Here is a 16,389-nt window from a genome sequence, read left to right as displayed (position 1 = left end):
TGCCAGCAGGGAGCTGGGGGTGGGTGGGGTGTTCCCCCTTTGTGATGCTACCCCAGAACCCCATTCCTATGGCAGCCAGAGACACAGGATGATTCTCTCCCTGCTGGCTTTCCCTTCTTGGATTCTTCCTGAATATTTGGTAACTATAAAAATGTCTTTTTTCTCACCCTGGTGAACAGGTGGGTGGCATTTATGTCACCCAATGTGGAGATTCAGGCCCATTTGAATCAGATATTTGTGAGATATCCTTTAAATGCAAAAAAAGCCCCTTAGTGACAGGGCTTCAGATAAGAAAAAAAGCATAAGAAAATAAACGTGGATGGGGAATTAACAGCACCAGAGTGGCAAACAGCCAAGAGCAGATGAATTTTCTAGTACAAAAATATTCATGTGTGTTTATCTATAACAGCAAGATGACCTTTTCTTCCCCAGTGAAATAGTGTCTTATGGCAGTGATGGTCTGATAAATTAGCCTTTCAAATAAAGACTGACATAAAAGTGGAGTTGAATTGAAACATCAAGTTCAAACTCTTTCAGAGACCTGAATTGCATCTGCCTGTTTTTGTTGCGTGGAAAATCAAAAAGAATGTATCTGGAGGAGAGGAGGATTCTACAGGTTGGTTTTTTTTTTCAGGCTTTACCCAAATTTTAATGTTCTTCCATTTCCAGAATGCTCACAAGCACTGCTGATCTACCAAGATTTTCAGGAGACCGTAAATCACCCTAAATAGCCCAAGCCTGTGGGAGTTCCTTGTCTTTGGCCTGGAATCTGCCAAGGCAGCTCATGAAAGCTGATGTAAGTTAAACCTCAAATGAGGTACAAACACTGTCTCTGTGGGCCATGGTTTCATAGAGTGCCAAACTAGTAGGCTGTGGAAAATCAGGTAGCAGGGTGAGGAGACTTTGTTTTTCAAGCTTTATTCTTGCTGCTTTTCATCAACACAGAGAAAACATCAAACATCATATTTTTCTGGTGTGAACTGCTGAAGCCTGCTTGAGAGGAATTAACTTGGTATTTACATTTAATTAAAAACCCTACATGAGGAAACATTTTAAGACTGAAGAAGAAAGACAATGTGAAATCCTTGTGATCCTCAGGCTTCTAACTGGCCTCATTCTCCCCCAGCAGTGGCCGAGGTGCCAGGCCCTGGGTGTGCAGCAGAACAGATTAACATTGGTGGTTGATTTTGCTTGTGGCTCTTGCCCACTGACAGCATCATTTTATCATATTTAATTAAATACAAATTCATTTCAGGACCTTCCAGGAGGATAAAACCACATCCCTGTCACCCAGCCCAGGAGTCTCGGAGCACATCCTGCTGAACACAGACAGCTCTGAAGGCTTCAATACCAACCTCCTGCTTTGCAATGAGCCATTCCCAGATTCCCTGGTGCTGGATCTTGCATACCTGCCCTACTACAGAACCTCTCATGTCTGTATCAGCCCATCTTCCCGCTCTGCATCATCACACACCCTCACAGACGCAGAAGAAAGCTCCGATGAAGGCAAGGGTGACACCAAGCAGGATGAGAAAGTGAGTTATTCAGCCACCTCCACAGGGTATTTTCTGTACTACAGAACATATGAAGAGCTTCTGGGCCAACCACCCACACGTGGATTAACTGTATGGTTAAATTGGGTTAAACACCTGCAAATTAGGGGAGGTGAACTCCCCTTTAATGTTTCTCAAAGGGGTAGGAAGGGAGGAAGAGAAGCAGGCGCATCTCACACCACACTGTTCCTCAAAGTTAGGGCCTTAGGAACAAACTGATGTCTTGTGCCCTGAAAACATGATGCAGGAGTAGAGATATCTGCAAGGAGGAGACACCTAAGGCAGCCCTGGCAAGGTCCCTGTCCCTTGAAACAACCTGTGGACCCCAGACTCCTGCTGTGTGGGACACTGCTGCTCTGATGGGACCTGTCCCACTGCTGTCCCTGCTGTGTCCCCAGGGGCAGTGCAGTTCCTATCTCTTGAGCCCTTAGCTCTTGGTCCTGCACATATGTTTTTCAGAGCATCCCACGAAGTCTGGAGTTGAGTAAGAGGACAATTTCTTCTCCAACCCACGGAAAGAAACCATCCCAGCAGCTCCCATCAGGAGCCAGCACCTCCGAACTCTGCCTGCCCTCCTCCCCCAGCAGGCTCCCACCCCTGAGCCAGCCCCTTCCCCCCAGCGGGTACTTCCCTTACTACAGGACAGAGGGAGAGATCTGCACTGGCCCAGCTCGTGGAAATGGGGCCTTCACTGGGACAGAAGGTCTGGAGACCAAGGAGGGACGACAGAGAGGAGGAGCAGGTTTTTGGAATCTTGGTGCCAGCTGCTCGGTGTGCTGAGAAGAAAGCAGGGGTGTTGTGAACAACATGAAAATCTGCATGAATATGAAATATGAGTATTCATGGATTGGATATGAAATAAAAATATTCATTCTCTCTAACAAAGCAACAACTGATAACTTAGACTGTGTAATGACAACAGAAAGAAGCAGAGCAGGAACTGACTGATCTGGGGAAGTCCAAATAAATTTGCTCTAGAGGTGAGGAAGAGAAGTGTTTTGCTGTGGCTAATCCCAAAGGAGAGATGCTCACTCAAGGGATGTGCAGCTATGGGAAATGGCTAATGGGGAAAGAAAAAAAAGGAATTATTTAAATCTAAGCTGCTTGGAGGAATTAAGCAGAGACACAATTTCCAGTAGGGATTGGGAAATACATTTCCTTTCCTCCTCGCTACAATCCTTCCATTGTTTTACTGGCATCTGTTAGACCTGGTTACTGTGCACAACAACCATACACAGGAGAAAAAAAAAACCCAAAACATTTTTGTTTAAATTCTTTGTCAATAATATTTTTTGAACACATTTCCATTATGTCTGTCTTCATTTCACTTGCACAGTCAGTAATGAAAATCCTCCTGATTACTTTAATATGTGCAACTATGAGCTCCTATAAACATCAGTTTCGACTCTGGAAAACTGAGAAATAGCATCCAGAAACAATTTGGCTTTGGTGAATCTGGACTGATTTACACCAGATGAGGATTTGACCAAAAAGGTTCAGCTTGGTGTTTCCTTTGCAGTTGTAAAATCTTGCAACATCCTCTCCTTGTTGCCAACTATGTCACCTCTTTGAGACACCACACCAGTTGATGAAACACGGCCCTTTCCCATCCCTGTGCTGTGCACAGTCAAGTCCTGCTCAAAACAGAGGAGTTTATTCCAACCATTAAGTAAATCTTGGAGTGCTTCTGTAGGGATGACGCTGGTGTGATGGTGTATGGATAGGCTGGATCTAAATGTACCAGTGTCACCTATTTTCTCTTAAGGATCAAAGGAGCAAAACACAGCATTTTTAGTTATTTCACATCTCCATAGTTAGACCAGTTTTCCCTGTGCTGAGTGTGACACTGGGACCAGGAATCCTACAGCCATGCAACGTACATGATGGTTGGGATAATAATTTCTGCCCACACTGCACTTTTGTGGGTTTTGACCAGCTGGGAAGGGATTTTTGGCTGGATGCTAAAAAACAGCAAAGCTCCCAGACTGGAGCTTTGATCCCAGTCTCTCTGGGACTGCTCAGGATGAAGTGGTGCTTCACCTCCAGGTTTTTAGAAAACCTGGGTTCGGCCAAACTGGTGAGAATTCATCCCAATGTCCACACACAGCTGTCCCAGCTGGAGATAGGAATGCCTTCTGCATCCCTGCATCCCCACAGCACCTCAGCATGATCCTGCCACCTTCCCACTGGAAAACACTCTGACTCTGGATGAAATAAGTCTGACTGTCTGAAACAGCTTCTGGTTTTAAGCACAAAGAAAACTGATTGAAAGAAAGCCATGAAAAATACAGTGAGATTATCCAAACTCAAGGGAGCAGGCAGAGGAGGGAAGGAATTCTCTCTGAAAAGCAGGTGTGGTTTGTTCTGAGAATATTAAATTCAGCATTTCCATAAATTTGGCATATTAAAATAGCTTCAACTCTGGAGCATCAAATCCACAAATCTGCCTGACTTCTACTAGATAGAAAATAGCTGCTTTCTATTGGCTGTACTTGATAACTTATGGGAACAGTGAACATCAGAAATCAAGGATTTGGGAGATGAGTATTACAAGCTTTACACTTATGGATCAGAGAAGCATAATTTTAATCAAAAGCTGGCAAATATCGTATCGTATGTTGCCATCTTGAAGTTGGAGCTGAACAAAATTCGTGATTTTAATATATTTTCCATGCAGAGGTAAAAAGGAAGGGATGGAGGGCAGTGTTGGAAGCTTCTGGGTTTCTCTCTTTATTGCTTTTCCACATAGTTAACATCCTGCACACAGGCAGCAAAGGATTTTTCTCGAGCTGCTCTGGGGATCAGGCTCTGCCTCAGTGAGGACATCACGTACCCTCCCTCCAAGAGAGGTCCCTGTCAGCCCGAAGTAACAAACAGCTTGGTTCAGCCTTGTGTACTGGTAATGCATTTCCTTTCATCTCTCCGTTTGAAAAATCCATAATTATTGCTCTAAACCTTCAGTACTTCAATACCAGCAGCCCTCTGGAGTTTGAAAAACAAGCTGCAATTACTTTGATGCCTGCTGTGTAGTCGTCATTGATCCCCTTTAAGCTTTTAATCTCATGAATTCACAAACCTAATTCATAAAACAAACCAAACAAACCACAGCAAAATATCCCCTTTAACAACAAAACTGGTGATGATTGGAGATGTCTTTGGGGACTTCTTATAACGCAGGTTCTCCTTTCTCAAGGGCTGACGTCAGATTTCGTTTGGAAAGGGGGGAAAGGATTTAGTCACACTGTTTGGTAATCTGGGTACCCCTAAGGAAAAGCCTGCTTCAAAGTAAATAAAAAGACTCACAGAGACATGGCAGGGCATAGAATTTATCTCTGAAATCGCACAGAAGATACTTTCTTTAGCAAAGCACTTCAGGCCTTAAGATCTAGACCCAGATATTCCTAAAATCAATAAGAAACCTCCCTCAGCCTCAGCAAGGTGGATCTTGGGGCTCCAATCTCCCTATCTGGGATAGAGCAGCAGGCTGAAATACTCCTTTTATAAACCTGAACCCCAGAAAATGCTGCTTTAGGGAGAAAACAAGCTCCCCAAGGTTTAAATGTATTGGAGTGCCCCCTGCCCGAAGGACTGTGGTGGCTGAGCTCTCCTTTCTCTCCTAAATCCTCATTGCGTCAATGTATTAATTAATAACTTTACTTTGAACTCCTAGAAACTAGAAATTAAGCTTTTGGCAAGCGGAATTTATCTCAGAGCAGCAGAACTCAGCATTAAACAAAGAAGCTTAAACAGGTCCCTGCCCAGCAACGTGATGGGGAGGAATGGAAGTGAGTCATTAACATGAAACCACCTGGCTTCCTTTCAGAGTGTATTTATGGACAGTGATTAGAGAACACCTTGAATATAAACCTCCATGCAAATATCAGCACACACACATCCCTGGGTGAGGGGGGAACCACACGGCTCTCCTGCTGGGACAGCCTAATCCAAGATTCTGGGGTTTGCCAGTGCAATTTAGGAACCACATCAGGGATGAGGGACCACGTTCTGCAGAGGAGGGAGAGGTTGAAGGTAGTGCCTGAGGGCTGTGCTGAATGCTAATCATGAGCAGGAACACATGGAAATGCAAAGGAATGAAGAAGCAAGGGATGCAAGCTCCAGGGATCCACAGGGAAGCTGGTGCAGCAGGAGGGAAGCAGCTGTGCTTCTGCCAGACCTGGACCCTGGAAGGGATCTGATTAGTCTGTCCTGACACACAGACATATATCTGGGTCTGCCTGGAGCTGTATCCTAATGATTGTGTTTGGACTCCAAGTGAGGCACCCGCCCAGAACAAATGCTCCCCAAAACACGAAGAAAAGGGCTGGGCTGGATGAAGGCACAGGCTGGACTCATGTGCAATCCTTTCTTGGATACAGGTGGGAAGGGATGATGAAAAAACAAACAGCCCACTGGCCTCTGTAATCCCCCATAAATCCTTCTGTCCCCACCCCAGTGCTACCAGTTCTCATTAACTCCCTCCAGGTTCCCAGCCTGCTGGGGACACTTTTGCCTTTCCCAGGAAGGTGAGTGATGGGATTTGCAGGTGTGGGCAAGGCAGAAATGCCAGCACCTGATCCAAGTTATGCAGTCTTTGACTTCTGCAGCAATCATTAGTCTCACACATGGAAAAATGCATGTGCTGTGTGTTTTAGTTAGCAGCCTTTTATCAAGGCTGGTGTCCTTGGGCTGGTTCCTGCTACTGGTAGGTGTAAAGAGGGAAATGCATTCCCCAGGACAGCTGTACATCAGGATCACCTGAGCTGTGCACTCCTCCAGAATCATGTTTGAAATGCACACACTGTGCAGGGGAATGGCTGTGCTTCTGCTTTTCTGAGCACCTACCTCTGTGCACGAGGGAGAACTTCTGTACTGGGAGGGTGACTGAGCACTGGAACAGGCTGCCCAGAGAGGCTGTGGAGTCTCCTGAAAATACCCAAAAGCCTCCTGGACACAGTCCTGAGTAATCTAGGAGATCCTGCTTGAGCAGGGAGGTTGGACTAGATGAGTTCCAGTGGTGCCTTCAAACCTGAACCATTCTGTGGTTCTTGTGCTTTGGTCACTGCACTGGGCACAGAACCTGCACCACCATCCCCTGCACTCTGGGGGGAAACTGGGGCACCTTCTCCTGGTATTGGCTGAGAAAAAGATAATGCCAAAGCCTAGGGTGGCACATGGCTGCTTCTACTGCAATTGCACCAAGGAATAAGCACACTCCATGATGGTTTGTAGTGAACAAAGTTAACAAAGGCAAGCAAATAAAATGGAAATTCTTGTTGGAGCGAGATCGGAGGGAAACTGTTGACAGGAGCAGTGCAAAGGGAGCATGGTGGAGAGCGAGGAGTTAAGGTTGCCTGGCTGACCAGAGCTGTGAAAAGAGACACCAACCTGCCTGGGAGGAGGCAGTGGCCTCTTTCCCACTCCAAAGCTCTGCAATGGCTGAGACATCAAAACCCCAACACAATATAAACCTGAACAATGGGGTCTGACAGCTGCAGAGTGTTTGAACAACGCCCCAGAAGGGGAAGCTTGTGAAATCCTCTATATCCCACCAGACCATGGGAGCTGCAGCTTTTCCTGGTTTCTGTGGCTGTATTTTCCCTGGACAGCAGAGTTACTGACAGTGTGGGGTGAGATGGGTCCTGTCAGCAGAGGGGAAGCAGAGGGAATCACCCAGCAATACCAGGCCAGCAGCTGCACCTCCACTTCCTTAAACCAGAGACTGTGCCCCTGCTCCTCCCTGGTCCCATCACATCCTTCCAGGGACCCAACACACACCCACAGCCACCAAGCTTTGGATTTGCTCCCTAAATATGTCCCTCTGGCAGCAGTGTGCTGACTGCTACCTTTGAAGAGCTCACCCTCTCGTGGCACCCTCACAAATGGGTGCTCTGGGTCGAGGTGGTGGAGTCTCACTCCAAGCAGCTGCCCCGTTAGCACCTGATGCTGGCTAATAATAATGATTAATGAATCTTCATCTTTCTGTCACAATTCCCTTTCATTAATATTAATATCTGGCAGATGTACCCCCACGGGGGAACTTGAGCTGCTGAGTATTAGTCTGCTATGTACAGCTGGTATTTTCTCCAGAAACTTTGAGGACATTCCTCTAAACAGCACATTGTGTGCAATCTTATTTCCAATTTTTAATGCTGTCACATGTCAGCAGAGAGAAGAATGTTTATTTTAGGCCTCCTCACCTGATAAAGTAAAAAAACCCTCTTAAATACCAACATTTTCAGGGAAAAAGAATCTGATGTAAAGGAACGATTATGCACAAACAACAGGCATTGTCACAGAGGTCAAGCTCAGCCACAGATGCACCACTGAGCCTCCTAATTACAACAGGGTGTAATTTAAGGCATGTTTAGTCAATGATTTTAAATGTGTGCCATTTGCCAGTTAGATGTATGTGTTTAGTTGCTAAAAAAAAATAAATTGTGAAGCACTTTTGGAAGCATAAACATTCAGTTAAATGATTTAGTTGAGTCCTTATAATTGGGCTGAAGTCTGTTTACAACTAATTCATAATACAACATCATTAGCCCAATGATTAATAGGTAATTACTCTATGAAAGCAAATTAATCACAGTATTTCCCAAATCATGATCCTCTTCTTACACTGTTGCAACCATTTGGCTCCAATCTATGATTGTCTTGATTTATGTCTAGCTATCCATCTATGTCCTGGTTATTAAATTTGGAGGAATCTCCTCCTGGCTCTCAGCAATGCACTGTCAGCTGCAGCAACAGGCAGCATCAAAAACATTTTCCATTTTTTTTACCATTTTATTACCCTCCCCAGACATGCCTGAACCTTGGCTGGCTGGCTGTGATTTCTTTGACGGTGCTCCCACTTGAAAGTAGGAATGTGAATCTTGAGGTTATGTTCATGTAAAGACCAAGAAAATCAGCAGATGAGGATGTGAAATACAGGCAGCCTTTGTGTCTGAAACATTCCTCAGCCCACAGAGGCTTCAACCTTGGAGTCAGAGGCTCCAAAATGATTTGTTAAACCATGTGGGCGCAGGAAAAGCACGAGCAGGTTGTATCCAAAAATAAAAAAAATAAAATAATCAAATAGCTGCCTCCACAGTTGGGAGTTTTCTTCAGGAATTGATGGAACTGCCCTAGGACCTGGGAAATATGGCTGGCACCCCATGAAACTATTATTAAAAAAAAAAAAATAAAAATCTGAGCAGGTAGAAATATTCCATCTGTAAAAATGTCTCAAGTCTAAAGGGCACCATCACCCTCAGCCTGTTCAGACCAGTCTGTTGGTTGCATCTGTTATCTGGCATCACTGTGTTCTCACTGAATGGAAAATAATTGCATAGGTGATGAGCCAAATGCTGAAAATCACAGTCCTCAAGGTGGTCTGGAGGTGTGGGAGAGCTACCACTAGAGAGGCAGGATTAGAGGAAACCCAAGAGTAACCAGGAGCAAAACCATGGCAAGAATTTTAAGGGAAGAAACCAGCTTTTTAAACCATTGTGTAGATGATGATGATGAGCAAGGCATGTGCATTTAATGCCGAAATGAAGTGGATTTAAAAGCTATCAAGAAAAAATGATGTCAGCTGCTGAGTGCTGTGACAGCTCCTCAGGATGTCCCATGGTTGGGGAGGGCTCAAAGTCCTCACTGTCACCTGCCACCCACATCCATGTCCTGATCTCTACCCCATCCTGGTGTCCCCTGCGAGCACCACAGTGAAACCTGTGTCATGCTCCTCCCAACCAGAGAAAATCAAAGCAAAGGGCAGAAGGCAGCATTTGGTTTTATCATTATTTATGGCAAGAAGCTGCCTTTGGAAAGAGAAAATGAAGTTTTGAATCATAGCAAAGGAGTGAATTACCAGCTCCTGAGATGGGAGGCTGCAGGTCTCAGCCTGAGGGGTAGGACTGACACTGCCTGACTGTGCCTGGACCATTCCCTGTGAACAAAGGGCAAATTTTTAGGTTGGTAAAACAAATAACAACTGGTGTTGTCCCTGGTAATGAAATTAAAATGTTGGGAAGGGGACAAACATCTTTAGAATGAAAATAAGGGACTATTTTTATACTTCATCAGTGCAGGGAGGCTGAGCTGTGGTTTCCTCATCATCAGATTAAAAAAAAAATAGGGTTTTACATCTTTTCTCCAAAGCAAGGAAAATACAACTTGTGTGAAGCTCATTGATCCTTCCTGCTCCAAGAAATCATCCTGGTCTCACCAAACCCCCTCCTCTGGCTTTGTACCCCTCAAACACACTGGTCTGGGGACACCCAGGGTGTGCTGAGACCCTGAAAGGTGCTGCAAGACCCTGTTGTGCTCCATATTGAGACTGGACAGTGTTTTTTCCAAGGTACCAACTCAAGGTGGGATGTGCAAACAGGACACGGATTTTTTCTGTCATGTTCAATTAAAGTCTTCAGGTGGGATGGTAGAATTAAGGTCTGGGCAGAGCCTGAACTGACATCCCAGCAGGAAAATCCTTTAATATCCCTCTGAACGACACAGGTTCTCTCCTGCTCTGCAGAGTCCCGAGTACTGCAGGTGAACAGCACCCTCTGCAGCTCCCCCGGCAGCCAAGGCTGGGAAAACACCCTGGGAGCAGCACTGGAATCCATCATCCCCTATAAATGGAGACTGTTATTTTGGCTTCTTGTTAATTCAGGAGAAACTTGCAGTTGTGATGTCAGCTTGATGTAAAGCACGTTGGACATGAAGTCCTGACAGATCCAGGCTTCAGCTGGATCTCATCCATGATGAGACCAGGATGCTCCAGCAGCTGTGGCCAGAGCCTGGCCATGGACCAGGACCAAAGCATCCTGGAGCAAAGTCAGCTACAGCAATCAGTACTCTAAAGATCCAGGCAAACTCTAAAAGGTTGGGTGTTTTCCCTCTGGTAATGGCTGCTTGGAAACAAACAAATAAAAGTATTCCAGTTAACCACAAGCAAATGAAGTGTTGTTTTGCAGGATATAGGGAGTATGTTATCCTAAAACAAAGAATAATATTTCTCTGTGTGAATTTAGCATTCAAGTAATTTTATATGATCGTATAGAGCTGGAAAAATCTTTAGGTGCCTGGCTAAAAGAGACTCTCCCTTAGCTGAAGGACTAAAATAGTAATTTCTCTTCCCTGGTGCCTTAGGAGGGCTGTGTGTTCTTCAAACAGAGATGGATGCACTGAACGGGGAGTAAAGCAGAGATCTGGAGGAAGGGCAGGCTGAGAACTGCTCCAAAAACACGGGCTAGAGGCATTTCTAGGCTGGGTAGTTTACCCCATTTCCTTTTGGTGGCACTGTCTGCCCAAATATTACCAACCATCAGCTGCAGGTCGAAATTCCTCCTTGGTCTGCCTTCCAGAAATCCAGCTCTTGGTGCCGTGAGAAATATATATTGTAGCAATTTTTTTCTGCTGCTTGCACGGGTTTGGGAGGAAAAGTGGAATGAAGGAATTATTCAGCATTGCAACTGTGACAAATATCCACTGGGCAAACACTGGTCCAGGCTGGACCTGAGGGTTTTGTGCATAATTTCCTCTTGGTGGTGGTCACATTGATGGGGTATCTGGAATGACAGCAAGGAATGAGCCACTAGCAAAAATAATACACTTTGGAGATAAGTGTTTCCCTGAGCTTTAGACAGATACCACAAGAGCACCACTCAGACCAGATCTGGGCTCTGCTCCACGTTCTCCAAGAGCAAAAAGCTCTAGAACTGTGCACACAAAAACCTAACTCCTGCTGTAAAGCCCACCAACGTTAGGTATGAGGAGCCAGCATGGGGACGTGGGTGCTGAGCAGCCCTGTGCCCCATGGCAGCACCAAAAACCAGCAGGAGATGGTGCCATGCAGGGAAGTGACCCTTTGGGGCACCCAGGCTGCTGACACCCTGGATGTGAGTGTGACCATGTGTGATGAGCAACTGCATCTGCCAGCGTGGACTTGATTTTATTCTTTGAAATGCTTGTCACAGCTTCCCTCTGTTGAAGCTCAGCAGAAGGTCTGGCTCTTTGCTTTCCCTGTTTGTCCAGGAGATGGACAACCTTTAATTGCACATCCCTCAGTGAGCACCAGGGCAGGTCCCACACATGTCCCTGGGAAAGGGGACAGTTCTGGAGGCATTTCTCATCTTCAGGAGCTTGTGGAGCCCAAATGCACAAGGATACATCCAGCCCCAGCTGAAGGTGCAGCATTTTTCCCTTTCCTGGCCTCCAAGGAGTCTCCAGAGGGACCTTCCCAGAGTCCTGTTCATAATGTCAGATAATTGCCATGAAGGGGTTTGCAAAGGGTAAGCTCACAACCACCAAGATTCCTCCAGCACCCCCCACTCTGCTCCCCATTTTCCAGTCTTCACTCTGATGGCTTTTCCCATCCCAGCCCTTCTCAGCTGCTGGCTTGGTTTTTCCCTTCACTACAGTGATGCTGTGAGTCCTTCCAGCAAGGATGAACACAAAATTCTTCCTATAGCATCCACAGGGAGTTAATGGAGCTTAAATAGGACACTGTGAGCAGGGAATAAGTGAGACTGAGCACAAACAAAAGATGCTCCTCCATTAACACAAACGAGAAACTGCCTCACTGTGCCCTTTAATCAAATGGTTGCCCACAAAGCAGTGGTGTTTGCTTCTCTCATGTAAATTTTCCTGCAGCTTTCAAGCCCCCTGATTGGTATTTGCAGCTTCGAAGATCCCCACTTAACTGTCCTGTTTGCCATTCTTCTTCCTGGTGTCACTGACTGCAGAGATGTTTCCATTCAAACAGGGTGATCACCTTGAAAAATTAGCCTGCTCCTCATTCCCCCAGGAGGAGTTTCTACCCTAGCCCAGCTGGGCCTGGCAACCTAAAAAAAATCCCTTTTCTACAGTGGAATAATTGTAAAAAAAGGTGGAAGAATTTTTGGAAGGGTGAACACAGAGGAAACTTTTTAACTGCACACAATCATAAACACACACACAAAACTCACAACATTTAAACTAAATTTTAGGACTGAATATTTTATTTACTCACAATTACTGAGATTTTCAAGGCAATTTTAAAAAGCCAAGGTCTAAACAGCCATTTTTTCTTCTAGAGAGTTAGATATCCAGCTTCCACGAGCTGAAAAGAAGGGTTTATTCTAGTTTCCAATTGCCAGTGGGGTTTGTGTGAGGAACTGCACTTGCACCTCCCTCCACATCCTCTTCCTCTTCCCTTTGCTCCTGCTCCTGGCCCTGCTTTGTCTCCGGTGCTCTGAGCTTCCCTCCACCATCAGAGAGGACAGCACGACAATTCCAGCTGACAAACTCCTCTTATATAGGCACTTCTTTCCAAGACTTTTCTGTGTTTCTACTGATATTTTCCAATAAAAACTGGCTGAGACTCAGATTTTATCATCCATGTTTGAGCAGGTTATTAGTTTTTTCGCTTGAAAAATTAACCACTGTCTGAGAAATAAAAACACAGAGAGCCTGGGGAACTTCCAAGGGTATTTTACAAGGATCTTTTTTCCATCAGGAGTGGTAACATGTGATGGTCAGATTTGAAGTATTTTGGGGTTCAGAAAGAGAGTTTGGGCAGTCTGGGCGAAAGTTTTGCTTTCCACAACAGGCAGGCTGCAGGGCAGCAAAAGCCCCACCTCTCCTGCAGTTATCTGCAGTGTTTTGGTGTGGCTGTTCCAGATGCTTTGCTGATGGACTATGGAGCTCCCTGAGCTTGCAAAGTGCTTGTATCCTCCAGAGACATTCCTGTTTAACCACGAAGAAACTCCTTCTACATGTTCCAATTCCAGTGTGGAGGGTCTGACGTGTATGAGAGAGGTCATGAGAGCCAACATTTCCTAGAGAGGTCCATGTAAGTGGTTTTCCCATGACCATCACATTGCTGTTTCAGCAGCACACCTTGGACTGTTAAATTCTCCTCTGGTTGAACATCAACCCATCCCTTGATCTCCTCTTTGGCAGCTCTCTCTGTTCTCTGCCTGTAATAAAACTAATATTAGATGATGGTGCTGGTGAAAGTGTGCCTGGAGTGTTCCTGAAGGGAACCTGGAAGAGAGATGGAGAGAAACTTTTTATAAGAGTGTGTTTTACATGGGAATGACAGGACAGGAGGGAATGGCTTCCAACTGAAAGAGAGTAGGTTTAATTAGATGATAGGAAGAAATTCTCCACTGTGAGGGTGGTGAGATACTGGAACATGTTGCCCAGAGAAATTGTGGCTGCACCATCCCTGGGAGTGTTCAAGGTAGGTGGGATGGAGCTCTGAGCAACCTGGGATAGTGGAAGGTGTCCTTGCCCATGGCAGGGGGTTGGCACTGGATGATCTCTAAGGTCCCTTCCAGCCCAAACCATTCTGTGATTCCGTGATATGACCACGAAGTCTGGAGGGGCTGAGCTGAGCACTGTGAGCTGGTGGCTGTTGATGGAACTGTCAAAGCTCAGAAACCTGTTCATGGCTTTGAGCAAAGTGCTCCACTCAGGCTCATTGGCAGTATAACCCCATGTTCCTCACCCAGCTGCCTCTGACAGGGAAACTTCCTGCTCTTTCAAGATCTTATCAATAGCTGCTGTGTGGAAATCGAACCCCAGGGGGTGGGAGCAGGGAGCATGACTCAACTGGCTGTCTCCTGCTAACAGGACAGAGAAAAACACCTTTTCTGCCATACTGTGGCTGGTTTTACAGCATTGCTCTCCTCTCAGCTTCAAGCATGTCTCTACTGAGCTGGCTCATCTCAGCCAAAACTTCCTCAGCTTTGCCTGGGTGGGAGCGTGGCTGCAGCTCACCAGGCTCCAGATCCTGCTGCTCCTCCTGCTCCTCACAAACTGTGGCAGAGGAAGACCTTGGTGCAGCAGACAGGGCTGCTTGTGGCTCTCAAACAAAGATGTTGGATGGTGCTTGGGAGCTGCTCGTGGAATGCTTGCCCTGACTGCTGGTGCTCAGCCAGGCTGGGCTCTGGGGGGACATGTTGGGTGTAACTGAGAAGTGTCCTGGTCCTTTAGGCTGAGGGCAGCCAGTCCCAGGAGGTCCAGCACTATGGAACTGCATCAGCTGGGTCTTACCTGTAGGTCTGGAGATAAATCTTCTCACGGGACATGAGCTACTGCAGGCATTTGTCAGAAGTGCTACCTATATATAAAAAAAAGATAGATATGATATAGATAGATACAGATTAGATATAGATTACATATAGATAAATAGATATGAAAAGACTATTGGATTCCCTTCACTGCCTAATTCTTCCTGGAATGCTGTTCCTCCAGTAAAACCTACCCAGGTCCTGGGCAAGGAGGGGCAGAGAAGAGCTTTGCAGCAGTTCCTAGTGGGGCCCTCCATGCCTGTTTCTGGTGTGTGTGTTGCCTCTAATTCATCTTCCACACACATTCCTGCAGAGCAGTACTCATGTTTTGCTGCCCACAGAAACAGGCTTCTTTGGTAGCTCCTGGAGGGGAAAACTATTTCTGCTATGTGGCCCCTGACATGTCTTCCCACAGCCTGGGTGGATCTGTCTCTTTGCTGTAGCCATGAAGTTGACCTCTCATCACCACCCACCCATTGCTTCAGGCTGGTTGTACATTGCTTTTTAATTTATTGGGCTCTGCTCGTGTGGCTCAGCCCCTCAAAGACACACCATGCATTAGACCCAGTGAGTCTGGCTGCAGCAGTGAGGTTTAATGTCCTTTTACTTGTATCTTGTACAGTAGCTTAAGCCATTATATGTCACTAACAGGTTAATATTTAAAGGGATTTTATCCCTGGATCAGCTGTATTTCCAGTGAAATGCACCTAGCCCAGAAATTGTTTACAGATGGATAAGAAATTCATAACCCTTTTTTATCTCTAACATACTCTGTCCCTGCTGAGTTGATTCTTTGATTCCCAGAGTGGTTAAGTGGGAATCTACCATGAGTTCCTGAGCCTGCCCCGATTCCTGTACTGCAATGCTCTCCCAGAGAAAATATAAAGCTCTGGGTGAGATGGTGGGAAATTTCTTCCCTTTTATCAGTAGCATTATAAACCTGTTGTGGAAAGGATGTAAACTGGTCAAAGGAGGGTGGCACTGAGAAAGACAATGGGTTTGTTGGAGTGGAGGAGGCAGAACCAAGAGTGTCCAGGATGACACAATCTCCCTGTTCCCCCTCTTGGCAGGAGGAAGAGGATTCCTCATCCATAATCGAAACCACACTCATCTTCCTCTGACCAGCACTTGTGAGTGGCTGCAAGCCCAGGCTGGGATTCAGAGCAGCAGAAAGCATGGATCCCTTCCCAGTTTTCCATATGGCACTGCTACCTGTTAGCAGTAAGAGGAGATCCCCTGTCAGCTGGGAGGTAGAGGTCTATGCACAGGTCTCCACAAACAGCACTGTACCTGGCAGTGCCAGGGGGAGGTGAGAGCCACGAGCCCCTCAGCCCGTGGGCAGGACGTGGCACTGGGCTGGAAACTGCTTTTGAGTGCAGAGATGCTCCTGCTTGTGCCACTGCCCCAAAGTAGCTTTGCTTCAGTGGTCCCAGCTCCCTCCAGTATAACAGCAGTTTGGCAAAATCACGTCCAGTATTCCCCCTGACTCAGCAGATGTTCTGAATTTGGCATGGAAATGTGTTACTCCCAGTTAAAGAGAATTCATATAATTCATGATTAATGCTGCTATGTGAATAATTACCTCGTTCAGCCAGCTTTTCTTCTGGCTTTGCAAGAAAACGTGCATGAAAAATGAGGATAACATCCTTTCTCTGTGTTACTATACACGTGGAATAACATTTCTTTTAAAAAGGAGAAGGAGATTTTGTTTGGGAAAACAAATAATTGACAAGTTTCCGCAGTGCTTGTGCGCCCATGTTCTCTCCAACATTTATCCAGGATCACGGTCCCCCCCA

The 16,389-nt window shown here is 46.0% G+C and overlaps 2 long non-coding RNA genes across 2 annotated transcripts; one reads left to right on the top strand and one right to left on the bottom strand.

Moving 5' to 3' along the window:
- Nucleotides 1-14: 14 nt before the first annotated feature.
- On the top strand, nt 15-2,417 carry LOC108507792. Its single transcript, XR_001878260.1, has 4 exons — nt 15-139; nt 670-796; nt 1,256-1,535; nt 2,013-2,417. It is a non-coding gene; the product is annotated as an uncharacterized LOC108507792 (long non-coding RNA).
- A 10,354-nt stretch (nt 2,418-12,771) lies between these two features.
- Nucleotides 12,772-15,171, bottom strand: LOC108507794. The gene is made up of 3 exons (XR_001878263.1): nt 15,067-15,171; nt 14,577-14,643; nt 12,772-13,562 (listed from the first exon to the last, which is right to left on the bottom strand). It is a non-coding gene; the product is annotated as an uncharacterized LOC108507794 (long non-coding RNA).
- Nucleotides 15,172-16,389: the final 1,218 nt, after the last annotated feature.

This window comes from Lepidothrix coronata, unplaced genomic scaffold (genome assembly GCF_001604755.1).
Source record: "Lepidothrix coronata isolate B3197 unplaced genomic scaffold, Lepidothrix_coronata-1.0 Scaffold269, whole genome shotgun sequence".
NCBI classification, from domain to species: Eukaryota; Metazoa; Chordata; class Aves; order Passeriformes; family Pipridae; genus Lepidothrix; species Lepidothrix coronata.
The sequence above is the reverse complement of the archived record's forward strand: the minus strand, read 5'-3'. Positions and strand labels throughout refer to the sequence as shown.